The following is a 6,766-nucleotide window of genomic DNA, read 5'->3' on the forward strand; positions in this document are numbered from 1 at the left end:
CTCATCATCCGAGCACGATTTGATTTGCATCTCGATACGCGATCCACGATCCGATGCACCTACATACATTCTAAGCAGCCAACAGATTGATACAATTCAATTCAGCCCTGTCTCAATGCGATATGATACGATGCTGTGCAATACGATGCGGTATAATATGTGTAACATATAAGCAACTGTGACTGGTTGCAAGAGGAAATCCTAATAGGTATACATCTTCTCAATCCAGTAACGGATGAGTGAGTGAAGGATTGTTTTCACACCCTATTTTGAATCCCGTTTGTATTAAAACATGAAAATCAGTCAAACAGGCAATTGTTTATTAACAAATCATTTCTGCAATGCGATAATTGCTAATAACAATGTGGAAACAAGACTAATAGTGTAACAGCCCCGCAACGTTGAATTTTGTGGAAGCGTCTCTGCCGGGAATCAAACTCGGGTCTCCTGATTGAGAGTCTGCAGTCCAATTCCCTGCGGGCCACGTGACCCATAAAGTGGTGAACAATGTTTTTATTTAAAAAAAGGCTGACTGCCAACCTACTGTATGTAGGCCCTAGACTATGTAGTGGACTTTAAGTTTTCAATAGTCCGTGTACAGATTAGTTGTGCTACCATCCTTGCAAAGGATGGGGGGGGCTTGACCCATTTGTGAGCCTTCACTCGCAGGAGGACCCACAGGCAGAGAGAGAGAGAGTGAGAGAGAGAGAAGCGGGTAGCTTTGGAGAAAACATGCCTGATACAAGCTGTCTGAATCGATGTAGCCGTATCTTAAACATTAAGCGTGATGCATCGCTTTAAATCATCAAATCGTCACACCCCTACTTAAGATGACTCACAACTTTAATACAACATAATAGGCTTTACCTTTATGCCAGCAATCATTTTCTTAAGTAGGCATCAGTTTTTTTCAATGATGGGTATCTTATTTTAGAATGAAACTCTCTCAATGCCCCGTCAATGTTTCCCAGAAAATATTGAATTACATTTCTTCCTGATCCACATACTACAGAAAATGTGATAGATTCAAATAGACCAACAGCAACAGATAATTAATTCATGTGAGAGAGTAAAGGGGAACAACTAATTAGCTTCTCTGAGCACACAAATAATTTGCATCTTTTTTTAAAGTTTATAATAGGATCATCAAATGTTTGAATGACTGAATAGATATGAAATAAATATTAAAACGATATGGAATTACAATTTTTAACAATACAGAGAATTCCAGTAAGTATCATTTGTGTATTTTGTAGTAGAGATCAACACTGTTTTCCACTGTATGGTTTAATACCCAATTTAAAAGAATTAGAAAAAGCGGTGCTCAGACATTTTATACACATACAGTGTAAATGCTACATATAATACAATAATAAAATACTGCAGTAATACAGTGTGATAGCACATATGATGTCCTTACCTCAGATATGCCACTTAGTTCTGGAGTCTAACCAGACATGAGTCTAAAATCACTTTTATGACTTTATATACAGTAGGTTGGTTCTTGAGTCCTGGGAATTAGAATCTCAGGGACTCCAGAACAGACATCGGATGCTGCGCATACTGCTACCAGTCACTGGAGATGATGTCATCCAGATATTCAGCAGCGTTGAATATCTGGATGACATATTGGGTGCCAGTCAATCAGTTTGAATGCAGTGGAGAATGACATTTTCTCCTCAGAGTCTGGTGACAAAGGAATCTGACAGTGGCCCTTGGTCAAATCCAGTGTCAAATAAAATTGAACAGTACCCAACCAAACTTTATCAACCCTGGACAATGGAGTGCAACCAAACTTGCCATCGAGTACACAGAACCGTATAGTGCAAGCACTGCTTCGAGCGTAATACCCGGAGTTTGCCAGCACAAACTGAATTTGAATTGCACATATTTGACTTTTTGATGCTTAAATGTAATCATTGTATGCAAAAAATGAAACTGAATGTAATGGTTTGAATTTGAATTTGGTCGTTGTTGCTTTCAACTTTTGTTTAGGTTAGGTTTACTCTTTTGTGGCGACATTCACCCCTGCTCAGGTCCCAGCAACACCTCAAAATTAAACATTTGTCCGACATGCGAAAAGGCCGTAAGAAAAAACAGCAAATCGGGTGCATGCGACAAATTCTGACTTTTTTGTTCACATTAAATGTGGAAACATCAATGTCTCAACATACAACAGGGCAATAAAGGAAGGAGGATACATGCCATTTGTTTGCAACGGATGCAGTCTGAAAGCAGTGGCCAACGTGGAGTGCCTGGATTCCAGCATGTACAAGTGTCATGTCGAGGATGCGGAGAGTGCGCCACCTGTTACGCCGGTGGCTGACCAGTTTGCTGTTTTTCGCGGGAGGGGGCTTAATTTCATTCATGTGAATGCTCGGAGCCTGATCCCCAAAATGGACAAGATACACTAAATTGCAACTCGTTCCAAGGCTGCGGTGATAGCTGCGTCAGAGACTTGGCTAGATGAATGTGTGCTGGAGAGTGAGATTGATCTTCCGGATTACGTCATCCTATACAATCCGATCGCAATTGAAATGGAGTTGGAGTCTGTCTGTTTATTAGATGTGATGTTATGTTTAAGCATCGTCCTGATATCTATACAACAGGACTGGAAACTATCTGGGTTGAGATTCTGCTCCCTAAAACACGACCGCTCCTTGTTGGTGTCTGCTACAGACCTCCCAAACATAGCGATTTTTATGAACTATTAGAATTGGCTTGCAACAAATGTAAAGATTTTATGAAATTTCAATCTATTATTCTTGGTAATTTTAATACAAATGTACAGTCATCTTCAAAGAAAAATGGCCTGGTGGACTCTTTGTGCAATTTTAATAGATTGTTTGGCCTCCAACAGCTTATAACAGAACCAACTAAGGTGTGTGCTAACAGTGAGTCAGCTTTAGATTTGATATTGGTTTCAGACATCGTTAAAATCCGTCAGTCAGTTTTAGATATTGTGATCAGTGACCACAAAATTAGCTTTTGTACTCATAAGGTAACCAAATCAAAAGTCAACCCAGGACAGCAAAATTCAGTCAGGATTAGATCAATGAGAAAATGCTCAAAGGAGTTATTTGTACAACAGTTAAATGAGATAGATTGGTCTGCTCTTTTGGAACATGATGATGCTGGAGGTCAGAATAACACCTAGGAGTGGTAAATGGATCACTACTGAGATTCTAGATTTGATTAGGCAGAGGGATAGGCATCTGGTGAACTTCAAAAAATCTAAACTTCAGGCAGACCATGAGGCATATGTAAGGTGTAGAAACCATGCTAGATACAGGATTCAGAGTCGCAATTCTATATTGATGCAGTGAATGAAAATGTACAAAAAATCTTTGGAAAGTCCTAAAAGACCTTGGTTGTTCAAACAAAAGTAAAACCAAATCTTGTAACATTAGCCTGAACATTGACAATGTTAATAAAATGAAGATTGCTGGGTATTTTAATTCATTCTTTACAACCATCGCTGCTTCTCTTGTTGTAAAGCTTCCAGCTGGTACAGGACAATATGGATTGCTTTTCCGTAAATGTTTTTATCATAGGTTTATAAAGCGCTACGTTTATAAAGCGCTAAATGGCATTGCACCAATTTATATCAGAGACATGCTTGCCACTTACGAACCACAACAAGCCCTCAGGTCATCAGGCAGGGGCCTTTTATCCATTCCCTGGGTAAGCTCTAAAGCAGGGGAAGCTGCTTTCAGTTGCGGTGCACCCAGAAAGTGGAATGCTCTGCCAGAGGACCTGGGATGTGCCCCAACGCTAACTTCTTTCAAAAGCAAACTGAAAGCAAAGGAGCTAGCCTTGAGAGAGTTTTAAAAGTGATTAATAAAATGTTTAAATCAATCCTGAATTTTAAACAGGCTATAATAGGGGTAATGTGATCCCTTTTCCTGGTGTTGGTCCAAAGTCTGGCTGCGACATTTTAAACTAGAAAATATGCTCAGTAGAGCACATACCTCTGCCATGTCTGGCAACACCCCATGTTACAGTTTAATTCTTTTCTTTTTTTTTTTCTTTTTTTTTTTATTTATTGAGTGAGTAAGGGTCTGAATACAATACATTCAATATTTCAACATGTTACATAATCATCATTTCTTCAAGAAATCAAATTTCATGATTTGACCCTGTTTGAGTTGCTCATCCACAAGTATCATACAGTCACATACGGTTGTCATCACAGGTAATATAGCATCCCCACCCACACGAACATATACACACTTATCACACATACACACACACACACATACATACATACACGCAAACACACACACACACACACACCAAAACAGAACAAAATAAAAACGAAAACAGGGTTCCTTAAATTTTATGGATGTTGGCTGATTGTGATTTTGCGGCTCCACTATCTACAGAGCTTCGTAAATTGAGCTCCATATCTTGTGAAATTGTTTCTCTTTGTTGCTGTCCTCCGACATTGTCCTTTCAATACTCAAGTAATATTTCATTAATGTTTTCCATTTTTGAAGTGTAGGTGCTTCTTTATTTTTCCAGTTTTGCAATATTAGCTTCTTATAAACTAATGACGAAAAAAGAATTTGCCATCCAGTTGGGTATCTTATTTTCCCAACATTTTGAAAGAGACAAATCATTGGTGAAAATGCTACTTTACAATTACAAGTTCTTCAAAATCCATCTTTCAATGTTCTCCCAAGTCTTTCTAATTTTCTCACAATACCAAAAGGCATGTATGAGGGAGTCACTCTGTGTGGCACATTTTAAACATCTATCAGCGGAGCTGGTGTCAAACTTATGAATTTTGTCTCTACTATAGTATATTCTTGTCATGAATTTATACTGTATTAGACGTACATTTTCATTAGTGGTAATTTTATATGTGAGTTGTAAACATTCCTTCCATTTTTTTTTTGCATCTACCATACAAAGATCTTTATTCCATTTGTTATATATATTTTGTAGCAGTTTTTCATTGCCCTCACCTTTGGTAAGAATATTGTATACAGCACCTGCTAATCGTCTCTTTTTATCCTTTTTATTTAGAATTTCCCCTATCTCAATTGAAACTCTATTTCCGAGGTCAAAGTTATCTGTTATCCAGTTTTTCAATTGCAAATACTTAAAAAATTCTATGTCTTTTAGTTTATATTTATTTTTTAGTTCCTGAAATGAAAGTACTGAGTTATGGTTTATAATATCCGATAATTTCTGAATTCCACAGTTTATCCACGTCTCCCAGTGTAGTTGGGCGTTTTGAATAGTTATTGATGGGTTATTCCAAATTTGCATATGTTTGGGGATTTCTATTGCTTGACCTAGTATTTTTTTTTTTCTTTCCCAAGCATTTAATGTACTATTAATTACAAAATTTACTGTTTTGATTTTTTGCTTGGCGAAAAGAGCTAGAAGAAAACTATTAGGCTGTAGCTGATGATTTTCAATATCTATCCACGGTTCCTCATTTGTATTGTTAATTATATGGTCGATATAAAACATTTGAGCTGCGTTGTGATAAAGCTCCAAATTAGGAAGGTTTAGGCCTCCCTCCTCTCGAGGATAATGCAATAATTTTCTCCTTAATCTGTGAGCTTTATTAGACCAAATAAACGAAGAAATAAGTGAGTTCACTTCTTTAAAGAAAGATTTAGGTGGGGTAATAGAAATAGTCTGAAATATGTATAGAAATTTTGGCAGCCACATCATCTTGAACAGGTTTATTCTACCTATTACAGTTTTTTACGATTGCTAGCAACCTTTTATCAGTTCTGTAGTCACATTTTCATAACTCTTAACACAGTTAGCACAACATCGGTCTGTTGCGGGCCATACCATTAACACATTTCTTGTTCCTTTGACACAAAATGCATTCAGTGAACACATTTTAAAAACTCTGGAATTTCTTTTACACACAAGCTCAACCAAGACCAAAACTATGGATTTTTACTGCCAAATTTACAAATGCTTGCACACTGTATGTCAGAACAGATAACCTCATGTTCTAAACCTAACTTATAGGCTACAGTTGAAGTGAACAGCAGTTCACATTGTATATTGAAACACAAATATATGTCCTATATTTTTTTTATTGCTATTGAGAAACAACTGATTGAAGTTATGCAAATAGACCAATCACAGCTGATTCCCATCTAAGTTGAAGACATACGGTGTTGAGGTTATTTCAATTGCATGACCATATACGTAAAAAGGGGAGCTCTTTGGACTGATCTTGTTCAATGTGGACACAGAACAATATAGAGCAGCAGAAAGAGAGGGAAAGACGCCAAATGCAGAAGACCGGGTAGATTAGAAAAGGACTGTGTATTTTTCTTTTTTTTTCTTCTGTGCCTTTTTCTGTTTGTATATTTTATTTTTACACAACTGTAACCAGCAGCTATATTACAGATTTTTGTTGATCTCTTGCAGTAATTTCCTATTGCAAATAAAGCCTTTACTGCAGCAATTCTGTCACTTATTCCTTTTTCATATAGTGTACATTCTATAAAGTAAAGATGAGTCATTCACTTTTGATATAGAATGTTTTCAAAAAAGAAGACAAAAAATACGTACATTTACTACACTCAAAAGAAAAATGTAGAGTGACTTCAAAAGAAACTGCAGTGCGAAAAACAATTGACTATCAATATACTGTCTATTGTATAAGGGTAGAACTGACACATGTAAAGTAATACATTTTCTGTAATACCATCTGCTGTTAGTATTTTGTATGTCATTGTGCTGTGATTGACTAAATGTTCCTGTTGGAAGAAAACATGTGTTA

This window comes from Centroberyx gerrardi, chromosome 5 (assembly GCF_048128805.1).
Source record: "Centroberyx gerrardi isolate f3 chromosome 5, fCenGer3.hap1.cur.20231027, whole genome shotgun sequence".
In the NCBI taxonomy this organism is placed as follows: Eukaryota; Metazoa; Chordata; class Actinopteri; order Beryciformes; family Berycidae; genus Centroberyx; species Centroberyx gerrardi.